Source organism: Sciurus carolinensis, chromosome 14 (assembly GCF_902686445.1).
Source record: "Sciurus carolinensis chromosome 14, mSciCar1.2, whole genome shotgun sequence".
Classification (NCBI taxonomy): domain Eukaryota; kingdom Metazoa; phylum Chordata; class Mammalia; order Rodentia; family Sciuridae; genus Sciurus; species Sciurus carolinensis.
Window position 1 is genome coordinate 4595689 of NC_062226.1, and position 11237 is coordinate 4606925.

The window sequence follows — 11237 nt, forward strand, 5'->3', positions numbered from 1 at the left end:
CCCATCCCGGGTGCTGCAAGGGGCGATCGGGGCCATGGGCGATGCAGGGAGCAGGTGAGATCCCGGAGGCCAGCCCACCGGCCAGCACATCAACCAGGCCTTCCGGCGTCCTCCCAGGGTACAGTCATCCCTTCTAGGGACGAGGAAAGTGAGGCTCCAGGCCGGGAGCTTGCAGAAGGTGGGGTGCTGCTAAGCGGCAGAGCGGGATTCAACTGGACCCTGTCCTCATGCCAGGCCACCTCTTCTCCAGCCCAGCTGGCCTGTGCCTGGGTGCAGGGTGCTGTTCCCTCCCAGGGGACCACGGTTCCTCTGCACCGAGGGCTCTGGGTGGCCTCCTCAGCCCCTGCCACGAGACACAGCAATTCTGGGTTTGCTTTATGTGAGGAAGCTGCGCCTTTTACAGCCACCAAGAAAACAGAACCGAGGCTTCGATTCACAGCACACAGCCTGGTTTTATGTCTCTCGCATTTTCAAGATCGTTTTCCTCTAGGAGCTGAGGGGCAGCCATGCAGCCCCTAGCCCCCCAGGAGGGATGTGGGAGATAGTTCTCCAACAAAACCCCAAGTCCTGCGGCTTCTCCCTGAAGCCTCAGAGGGTGAGCATCTTAAAGGGGCTTAGTGGACAGGGAGGGCTGGCTGGGAACAGTAGGGGTGGGAGGCCGGGGTCCTCTTTCCCTCCCGGGGAGAGGTTGCAACCCATCTCCCATCTCCGCAGCTGGAGGACCAGAAAACTGCAGTCCAGGGCGCCAGCTGAAGGCCTGGGGCCAGGCGAGCGCCCCACCCCAGGGCCCGCAGCCCTGCCCGGGAAGCCCTCCGCTCCCCACCCGGAGTTCCCAGCGCCTGCTTCCTGATCTGCAGCAGATCCATCCGGGTCAGCGCAGGCCGCAGGCCAAGCAGAGGGGCCACCGCTAACTACATGCTAATGAGAGCGGGGGCAATCAATCTCCCCTAATCAGGCAATCAATGCACTGCAGGTGTGTCGGATCCTGGCCGCCACGAGGGAGGAGGGGAGGGCGTGCGGGGGGAGGGGACGCGGGGGCGGGGCGGGGCGCGGAGCAGGGACGGGAGGGCCGGCTGCAAATTGAAATCGCTGCTCCAGGAAAAGAGAAGGAAAAGAAGACGGCATCTTTTTAATCAACGCTCAGAGCTGCGGCTGCTAATGAATTCAAGGTGCCCGGGAAGCCTGGGGCAAGTCTGGGTGGAGAGAAGCCGGAAGACGCCCTGCGCCCCGCTGCTCCTAGAGGCGGGGTTGGGGGAGCCCAGGAATCCAGGGCTGGAGCGGCCTCAGGGTCTCCAGCGACCTCTCCCTTCTGAGAGGAGCACCTGGAGCTCGGCAGGGAGGGTCTCCCCAGGTCAAGTGGGGGCCCCTCCACCCAGCTCTTCCCTCCCTCCCAGCTTAGGGCTGCTCTTAAAAGAGGCACACACAGACCCCTTTCCTGGGGCCTCCTTTACACCAGCTAGAGTTGGTTATTTATTGAGCACCTACTGTGTGCCAGGCTTTAGATGCAGCTGCACCTGGAATTCTTGGGGCCAGCCTCTACAACCTTGCTACTACCATTATTCCCATTTTATAGAGCAGATAACCGAGGTCCAGGTGGGATTACAGAATCCACCAACATTTCAGCCAGGTGGCAAATGGCACACTGTGGGGACACGGCCTCTCGGCCTCCAAACACTTCTCCCAGGAACCCCACAGTGGCTCTGGCTCCAAGGTCCTGGCTAGGACTCTGAAGGGCTGGCTCCTCAGTCCTTCCTTCACTCCCTGCCCTGCTCTGTCCCTTTTAACTTTGAAGTTTCAGCTCAGATTCAAGAGGAAGTTCCTTCCTTTCCAAAATATAAAGGTGCTGGCTTATGGAAGTTGTTCTTATTCTGTCCTTTACCTGCTGTGTGATAATAATCAAGTTGCTGGCTGTCTCTGGGCACAGCAGGTAATAATATGAGGCATGGCCCTTGTGATGGGTCCTTTCGGGCCTTTCTTACACCTCACTTAACCCCTCAACAGATGAGTCAACCCAGGCCCAGAGAGGTTAACCAACTTGTCCAAGGTCACCCTGCAAACCAGTGACCGCACTGTGTTCTGCTTCAGTCTGTGGTCTCAGTGCCAGCATGCCACCAGCCCTGAGAATCTGAGCAGCCCTCCTGGCCACCTGCTCTTTTTGCCACCTCTGGAGCTGCCAGATCGGGAAGCAAAGCGAAAAACTGGTCTGCGAAGGAGGCAGGGCAGATAGTGCTGGCTCAGGAATTCACGGCCTGGGAAACACCCGCCACCGCTCATTCCACCAGTTTGCTGTGGGAGAAAGAACCACCGGATGGGCGGAGACCACGCCCCCACGCGGAAGCCCCGCCCTCCCCTTGTCCCCAACCTCACCTGGGGACGCCCCTGCCCCTCCGCCCACATTCTGCCCCGCGCCGCGTGTGCACACGCTGGGGCTGGCCTCAGCCCCGGGCTCCAGGTTCAGGGAAAGCCCACCCAGGGCAGCGCCAGGCAAGGGAAGTGGACGTTGGTAAGGTGAGAGAGCATCTGGTCCCAAGGGCAGGAAGACTGGAAGGATGCTGGGGACCTCGGTCGACTGGGAGGACGCACTAGACCTCTGTCCAGGGGGACAGCCAGGAGCCACTGTGAGCTAAATTTAGTTCAAGTCCAACTTAAATTTGCTTCAGTTAAGTAGAGCTTGACATTCAGTTGCTCAGTAGCGGTACCCACATTCCACATACTGAGCCCTCACACCTTATGCACCAAGGCTGAGTCTGTGACCCACCAGCCACCCAGCTGCCAGCACTAACACAGAACACCGGGAAGTGCCGTCGTCCGTCTGTCTCCTAGAGTCGTGGGTTTCCTCTCCAGGGCTCTACCTCACTCTTCTCTCCACCAGAACCTTCTCTTGGCTTCTCTGGCATATGGCCCACTCTGACCACCAGCTCCAGCACTGCACTGCACTCAGCTCTTCTTGGGCCACAATCTCAAGACTGAAACCAGGAGAGAATGGCTCAGCCCAGGCCGCAAACGAGCATGGGTCTCTGGAAAAGCAGGCAGGGGGCCAGGGCCGGGGCAGGTCGTTTCCTGGGAAAGGATATTGAGGGTAGGGACAGTGAAGGGCAGTGGCACTGGAGAGTGGGCAGCTCTTGCTGAAGGGCCTGCTGTCCAGCAGCGGCAGGACGGAGGCACTCCTGACCACAAGCCTGCGGCAGACCTGGGGGTGCCTGGCTAGCTCCAGTTAACTCGAGCCCGAGTTTCCCGACCCGAGAGCTGGCGCCTTTCTGAGGCCAGCAGGCTGGCACCTCGCGGGCTGCCCAGGGCCTACCGTTTCCCCTCACTGGTGCCACCTCCTCTCCTGTGAGGGCAGCCCCCGCCATTCTGTAAGAGTGACATTGCCCAGGTGGCAGTGCAAGGTCACCAGGCCTGAGTGGCTGGGAAGCACCAGACCGGCCTGGGGACAAGCCTACTCCCTGGGTGTGCGGGGAGCAGCCGGGGCGGCCGAGTGTCCGGCTGGTCCCAGAACCGGAGCTGCAGGGGAGGCTGACAGCTAGAACCAACAGCCCAAATCTCAGAATCGGGGAAGGTTTCCTGCCATGTCATAGTGGACGCTATGGAAAAGAGGACCCGGCTCCACATGGTCACCCAGGACCCCAGACTCCTCCCAACCAGGGCTTCCACTGTCCCCCAGGTCGAGAGCCAGAAAGCCTCCTCTGCCAGAGCCTCAGCGGGCATGCCACAGGCCTCCAGGCCACGCGGGCCCCCACTCGTTCCTGCCACCGTGGCGCAAAGCACCGCGGACGACAGGGACAGGTGAGGGTCACTGTGTCCCAGTAAAGCTTCCTCTACGAATGCCCGCGGTGGCTGGGCTTGGCCTGTGGCCCTCATTTTCTGACCATTACTCTGGAGCCTTGGGCCCCCTTACTGGACCCTCTGCATCTGATGAGACAGGAACAGGAGGGTTATGGGGGTTTGCGGGAGGTTTGGGAGCTGGGCCTGGAAGTGGTGCACATGGCTTCCGTCCTGTGGCCAGAGCCCAGTGGCATGGTCCCATCTCTGCAAAGGAGGCTGGGAAATGTGGTTCTCTTGTGTCCAGGAGGAACAGTCTAGAAGAGGCTTCCCTCCTCCTGCCTCTGGTCTAAACTATAATCGACTCCCAGATCAGAGGCTTCCCTCCTCGTTCTTTGGACACACAGCACGAATGTTTTCCCAGCATGCTCCTGGAACTACTCCTCTCGTCAAACAACCCTGGGAGGGCCGAAGAAGGTCCCATGGGGTCCAAAGTGGCTCCACCCACGGCTGACCTCGAGGCCCCGCCACCTACGATGGGGTAGGTGGTCGCTGGAATCCCCAGCCCACGCCTCTAGAGCAGCTGGCCTGGGTCAGCCCCCAGTTCAACAGCTACGCGTGGGCGATGTAGCCACAAGCCAGGCCCACCTGGACCCGTCCCCGGGCACCGAGCCCTCCATTCTTTTTTATTTAGCTCCCTTTGTTGTCCCTTGCTGTGAGCCCAGGTCTGAGCTGAGGACTTCAGACCCCTCTTCATTTCCCCAAGAGCCCTGGGAGGTGAGGCGGTGGCAGATTGCACCCGGCTCCCCACCCACGGCCCCCTTTGCCAGGTGACTTAGTAGTTCCTTTCCACGCTCACCCTGGAATCCTCCGGGAGGCTGCCTCTGGCTGAGGGATGTCCAACTCATGCTAGGGGCTCAGAGTCGCCAGGGGGCTGGCAGACCCTCTCGCCCACCCGCCATCCCCAGGGCAACACGTCCTGCGGAGAAGGGAAGGCCGGCGGAGCCGGGTCACACCGGACAACAGCCAACTGACCCCATGCCTGGGAGTGGGCCCAACCAAGCCCTGCAGAGCTGGGACCTGCTGCCCACCCCCAGATGAGTCCAGGTGCACGCCACTGCGACCTGGGGGTGTTTGCTGTGCAGCACGATTGTGGCAGGGATGACAGACGCGCTCTGCTTCTCGGCATTCTGAAGATGCAGACGGGCCAGGAGATGGGAAGTCCGTGAGTGACAGCCAGTGAGTGACAGGCTTCCATCTGCCCTGTGTTTCTAACCATGCGCCCGTTAGATCACCAGCTCCCTGCCCGCCAGGCTTTTGTCTGAGCGTGGTGACACTTCTAATGCTGCCCGGCATGCAGGAGATGCCAGTGTTTGTCGAGTGAAGGAATGAAGGAAGGAGCCTGCTTTAGGCTGGTGGGGACGGAGGCTCTTCCCGCTCTCAGCACGAGGGTGGGGACCTTCCTGCAGTGGCGCAGGGAGGAGCCCACTAACCCGGCCTTCACAGCTCCCCCCGCAACAGGAGGCTAAAGTCAAGGCAGACATAGGGACACGTCACCACTGTCACTGCCAGCAGCCAGGGAGGGGCAGAATCAAAGGCAGAGGAGGGCAGGGTCCGTGAAAGTCCCTAGGCTCCCTGACATGATGACCGCCCCCTTGAGGAAGACGCAGGGAAAGACTGCAGGACAGTCGGGGACGTGGGTCTCAGGGCAGGGAGGCTGCTCCTTGGTACAGGCCAGTGAGTGACAGGCTTCCATCTGCCCTGCGTTTCTAACCACACGCCCGTTAGATCACCAGCTGCTGCAGGACCAGAGCTGCCCGGGGACACCACCAGGGGAGCGTCAGGACAGGGAACTTCGCCAGGCCTGCAGGAAGCCCCCGACACCTGAGTCTCTACCAGCTTCCCCGGGAGCCCGGCCCTGCCCAGCTGCTGGGCTCAGAGCTGCTCAGAGGAAGGGCGTTTCCTCCCTGGCTGGAGTTTGGCGCGCGCACACGCACACACACACACACACACACACACACAAATCCAGCAGATTGACTTTCACTTATCTCCCCATCCAGCGCCACGCGTCAGTGACCTTACGATGACGCTACGTTCCTCCTCCTGGGCCCTGGAGAGCGCAGAGGCATGTGCGCCCATCACCCACACAAACCCTTCCTGATGGCCAGCGTGACCCCTGGGTGGTCAGAGGTTTGCTGATGCCCTGATAGAGCAAAGCATTCACCAGAGAAGGGGTGTCTGGGACCCACGGCCTCAGAAAACCCCAGAGCCCCAACCCGAACGTCCCTCTTGTGTCTGGGGGGGGTCTGGGCCATTTTCGGAACACGCCAGGGTCTTTCTGAAAGCCCGGAAGCTGCTGCCGCTGTCCGTGGGCTCCTGGGTGGGGCTGAGGCTCGGAACCCTCATTTTACTTTACCTTCTCTCTTTTTTCTTTCCCTCTTTCCCTTCCTTTCTTTCTCCTTCTTTTGGTGGAACCAGGGCCTCAGCTCGCTAGGCAAGCCCTCTACCCTGCACGCCTCCCCACGGAGCCCTGATCTTCTTTCTGGAGCTCCTGCCCAGTCCCGTGTCAGCTCGTGCTGTGCTTACGAATTCCTGACCCAGTACTCCTCACGGTGCACCGTATGCAGTGGGCACTCAGTAAGTGCTTGTAGAAATTACATGACTTCCGTGGGTTGTGAGTGTCATGAGAACAGGAGAGGAAGGCAGCCCTCTGGCCAGCACCTGGTAGAAATCCTCTCCGTCCCCAGTTTTTCCTCCCTTGCTTCTTTGGGGACACAGTGTCACCATAAGTAAACTGAAATCCAGAGTGGTTTTCAATTATGGGTCATCGCCCTGAGTCAGAGGGACTCTGAGGCCCAGCAGACCTTTGCTGGAGCCTGGCTCCCAAGTGTGCATAGCCGTGGGCAGGACTCAGCCCTCTGTGCCCCTGTTACAGCAGCAGCAACAGGATCGGCTGCACACTTCGGGCGCCCCTGGGGAGCTGCGAATGAGAAGGACCAGTGCCCATCAGTGCCGCCGCTGATCCTCAGGCACAGCGCAGCCCCGCTCTGCTGAAAGGAGGCAGAGAAAGCAAGAACCAGGTCCCACGGGAGCTTGCAGCTCGTGGGGAGAAAGAAAGCTCACAGAGAATGTCTTGCTCGCCCAACTGAGCACCAAAGTCAGCAGGGGGTCAGCGGAGCCAGAGGGCAGAGTGGGCTGGCGTGGCAGAGACAGGCTTCCTGGAGAAGGAGACACTGGGGAGGGGACTCACGATGGGCAGATGACATGGTGGAGGGGATGAGACCAAAGGCCTGGGGCTAGAAGGACCTGAGGCTGCAGTGGCCTGCAGAGAGCTTCCGGGCAGGAGGAGGGAGAGTGAGCACAGGTCCTAGGTTTGGAGACCGACGTGGATTTGACTTGCTACTCGGGTAACATGGGGTGTGGGGGAGGGAGAAGAGTGGGGTTTCCAAGGAGGGGGTTGATTTTGGTGACTGTGGTCACATGAAAACAGAGCCTTCCCACACTGGTCCAGCAGCTGTCCTGTCTGACCAGCAGCCTTGCTCTAGCAGTCACCTGATCTCTGTCCCCACTAGCCTGCCTCTTCCCTCCCTGGGCTCAGGATTCCTAAAAGAAGGTGGACAGGTTTCCGCAGCACCCGGTGCAGGCAGGTCCTCTTAGGTCCACTGGCAATTGCGGTTCAGCACCATGGACAGTGCCAGGGACCTAACGGACTCCATAAAGGCGTGGCGAGCCCTGCCCAGGAGCCGCGTCCCTCTCCTCCTGAGCCCACTCTCCCGCACACCCTGGCATTCCTGGCAACCCAATTCCGAGCCTCCCAGAGGCCAGCTGATACGATCTGCCCCGCCGGTTCCACAGGTGTGTTGGGTGTCCTGTGGGGCCAGGCGTTGTACTTACCCACCAGTGGGCATGGGACCCAGGACACCTGGTTGATGTCCAGCCACTGTGCACTCTCCTGAAGTTGCCCTGGGTCCACTGCTCGTGGGACAAGCAACTCCGAAGAGAGGGACGCAGGGATCTGGAAGCCAGCCGCTGGGCAGTTGCACCCTGCCAGTGCTAAGGCAGCTGCTGTCCAGGGCACCTCAGCCCCGGAGGCCAGCCCTGGATGCACACGATGGCACTGGAGTTGCTCCTCAGCCGTGTTCCCCAAGCCACAGCTGAGACGTCACAGAGCAAGGCCCCACACGGCTCCTCCTCCCTTCCCCTCTACAGGACCAGCACAGCCTCCTATTAGGTGGAATCGCCATTTCCATGGATCGACAAGTGGCCGTGTATCAGAATGGCAGGTGGCTCAGCCTGGTGTTTCCCCTTCGAGGGCACCCTTCCTCCTGTGAGGAGTCTACTTCCTCCCACAGATGTCCGGCCACCAGGGCTGGTCAGCAATGACCTTCCCTGTGCCTGGCAGGCTGGAAAGAGCTTCCCTTCCCTGGGGAACTGCCTGCTCAGAGGTGGCCCCACGGAACCAGCCCAGACTGCGTGACCCTTGCCGCGGCTAATGGACCCAGGTCACAGAGAGGAAGGAGGCTGGTGAAGTAATCCTGGATCTGGAAGGCTGCCTGGCGTGAGCACGCGGCTTCATCAGAACGTTTATGGAGGGGATTAATCAGGAGTCTCGGCGGAGTGGCCACTGGTGGGGGAGGGGTGCCCCATCTCAGTAATCAATGCTGGAAAGAATCCTGTGAACAGTGCGGTCAACATGCAGCCCGGGGGCTGGAGAAGGCCACCAGAGAGTAGGACCAAGACAACAGCCCATGCGCCTCTGCAGCGGCAGAAGAGAAAGGTTGCTGCTTTCCTTCATCATCCATTCACCCATTCATTCTCCCCTCCGCCCACGTGCTGGGAGCTGGGACTGTAGCAGTAGCCAGGGGACAGGCATTACCCTGCCTTTGTGGAATGAGCTGCAAAGACATTAGAATCAGTCTGTGAAGGTCCTGAGCTCCTCCCACGGCCCTGCCCTCGCTTGCACGTGATCATCATCATATCCTGAGGCTTTACTGCGCCGGGCACAGTGAAGCTCTCCCAGTGAACCCTGGCAATAATGTGGGGAGTCAGAGTCGTGGTCTGATATGGCAGAGAGGAGAGGGAAGGAACTCGTGGTGACCTGGATTTGAGTACAGGGCCCACTCTCTGGGCCCCGCTGATGTACTGCTTTTCTAAGGGAACAAGACTTATGCTTTGACAAGCCCCTGGGGTCCCCCGGCCTCCGTCCCTGTCCCTCCTGGTGCCCAGTCCTAACACAAGCCTCCCTGCCTCCTCTCACTTCTGCTCGACTGGAGGATCACTGAGAATGGAGTGATCTATGGGGACTGTCCTTCTTGGAAGACCCAAGAGGGGACTCTGGTGGCTGAGCAGGCAGGGAGGGAGGGACTCTGGCCAGCATGCCTGTCCTCAGCCCCAGTGTCCTCCCAGTCCTGTCCTGAGAGCTTCCTGGGAGGGACAGGAAGAGCAGCTGCCCGTGATGCAGACACACCACCTTTAGTAAGGGGCTGGCCTCTGGGATTTGCCCTCCCAGCCGTGAACACGGTGCCCGGCCAGCTGAGCCGCAGGAGTCTTCCAGTGCTGGCCGCGTTCCGGGCTGCCTAGCCACCGGCACTTGGACCCAGGCAGGCAGCACAGCATGGGGGCTGGGTCCCCCTCTCCCTCCATCCTCCCGGGCTGTCCAAGGGCCTACCACCCTGCCGTCCACCCTGCCTTGGTGGTGGACGCAGCAGGGAATAGCCGACCCAGTCCCTGTGCCCCAGAACCGAACGTGTAACCAGAAAGAGACGTGGGACGGTCACAGAGACGGATTACTCGGAACTGCGATGAATTCTCTGCAAACAGACCTGGGAACAAGGAAGAGCGAGTCTGCAGTGGGTGTGAGCGTCCCTCCGAGTCCACGTCCACCTGGAGCCTCGGAATGTGACCATATTTGGAATCGGGGTCTTTGAAGATATGGTTTAGATAGGGATCTCGAATTGAGGACCTGGATTAGGGTGATAGGGTGGGCCCTAGACCTCATCATGGTGTCCTTTTAAGAGACTGAAAGGGAAAGACACAGCTAAACAGAGAAGAGGCCACGTGAAGACAGAGGCAGAGATCCCAATAATGCCAGGGAGGCCGGGGATGGCAGAAGCCGCCAGAGGCTAGGACACAGCAGGGGACATACTGTCACTGAACCCCCGGAGGGAACCAACCATGCCAACATCTTGGTTTTGGACTTCTGGTTTTAGAACTGTAAGAAAATAAATTTAAGTTGTGAGCCATTCGATTTACACAGCCCTTTGTTCCAGCAGCCCTAGGAGACAAAACAGCATCAACGCCGTGGTGGTCTGGGGAGTCAAGGAAAGCCCCCTCTAGGAAGTGACATTCAATCAGAGGCCTGAGCAGGATGGATACCTAGGAGTGGACAGCTGAGCCCATCCTAGACAGAAGGAATTCGTGCAAAGGCCCTGAGGCAGGAAAGAGGACCCGAAGGAAGGGCCCAGGGGGCTGGGATGCTGGAGAGGAGGAGATACCAGGCGGGTCCTGAGAGGCGGGCAGGGGAGGACTTTCCACTGAGACAACGGATGCTGCTTCTGGTCAGGAATACAATAGACCCCAGCCAGGGGACCCCAGTCTTGCTGGTCTCTGCCCCAGCCACCTGAGGGGCTGGTTTTGTGTGTGCCTGGGGCGTGCCGCTGGCCCCGAGAGCCCTGCGCCTCCTGGCACATTGGCGCCTCACCCCTCCCCATCCCTGCGTCATCCTGGACAAGCCCCTGCCACATTCTTGTCAGCCCCCATGCCTGTCCCTCGAGCTCGTCACGTTGAGGGCGGCTTTCATTCCCGTGGTCTCCTCAGACTGAATTAAAGCAGCATTTCCATGGAGCGTGTCCGATGCGCCCAGGAATCCCACGTCTCTGGTGACTTCATTAGCTCCCGCGCCTGCGGACGTCCCAGCTGGAGCTCCCGCCCCTCCCTGCAGCGGCCTCATTAGCCAGGAGGATGAGCCGCTTAGCACCCCATTACCCCGCGCCCCTGCGCCTTTCATCTCAGCCCTTCTCTCCGCTGGCCCCTCGGCTCTCTGCCTCTCCACGTGGTCGCCAGAGGGCTGTGCTCAGTGACTTCTCCCTCTTGCTCCCTCTCTCTCCGCTTCCCTTCCTGGTCTCTCCTGGCAGTTGTGGGTCAGAGGACTTGGAGGTCTGGAACCTTCTTTAGGGCGTGCACAAGGCCCACTGGCTCGGGAGCCTGCCCAGGGCCCCACTGGGGGACCCGGCCATCTTGGGGATTCCCAGGAGGGCCTCCGAGCACCTCTGCAGGCCCGTCAGCCATGCCACCTCCTGGCACTGCACTGCGCCACTGCTGTCCTCACTCCTGCCCACGAGCCTGCCCCAAGACCTCCCTCTTGCCACCAGCTGCTGGGTTCCTGCCAATGGAGGACGGGGGCCTCTAGACTGCCTGTTCCCAGATACCCCAGGCCCAGGGACCCGCAGCAGCTGGGGAGCAGCCCGCTCCAGAGG